At 57.5% G+C, this 327-nt stretch overlaps 1 protein-coding gene across 1 annotated transcript in view; it reads left to right on the forward strand.

The window, feature by feature from the left end:
- The window catches only part of LOC107572596 (zinc finger and BTB domain-containing protein 45-like), a 10,895-nt gene that overhangs the window by 529 nt on the left and 10,039 nt on the right, over positions 1–327 (forward strand). The gene's annotated exons all lie outside the window — the stretch shown is intronic.

The following is a 327-nucleotide window of genomic DNA, read 5'->3' on the forward strand; positions in this document are numbered from 1 at the left end:
TGTGCGTGCGTGCGTGCGCGTCTGTCTGTCTGTCTGTCTGTCTCTGTCTGTGTGTGCGTGCGCGTCTGTCTCTGTCTGTCTGTCTGTCTGTGCGTGCGTGCGCGTCTGTCTGTGTGTCTGTCTGTCTGTGCGTGCGTGGGTGTGCTTGCGTGCGTGTCTGTCTGTCTGTCTGTGTGTGCGTGTGTGCGCGTCTGTCTGTCTGTTTGTCTGTGTGTGCGTGCGCGTCTGTCTGTCTGTCTGTCTGTCTGTGTGTGTGCGCGTGTGTGTGTGTGTGTGTGCGTGTCTGTCTGTGTGTCTCTGTGTGTGTGTGTGTGTGTGTGTCTCTGT

This window comes from Sinocyclocheilus grahami, unplaced genomic scaffold, assembly GCF_001515645.1.
Source record: "Sinocyclocheilus grahami isolate Dianchi unplaced genomic scaffold, SAMN03320097.WGS_v1.1 scaffold1780.1, whole genome shotgun sequence".
NCBI classification, from domain to species: domain Eukaryota; kingdom Metazoa; phylum Chordata; class Actinopteri; order Cypriniformes; family Cyprinidae; genus Sinocyclocheilus; species Sinocyclocheilus grahami.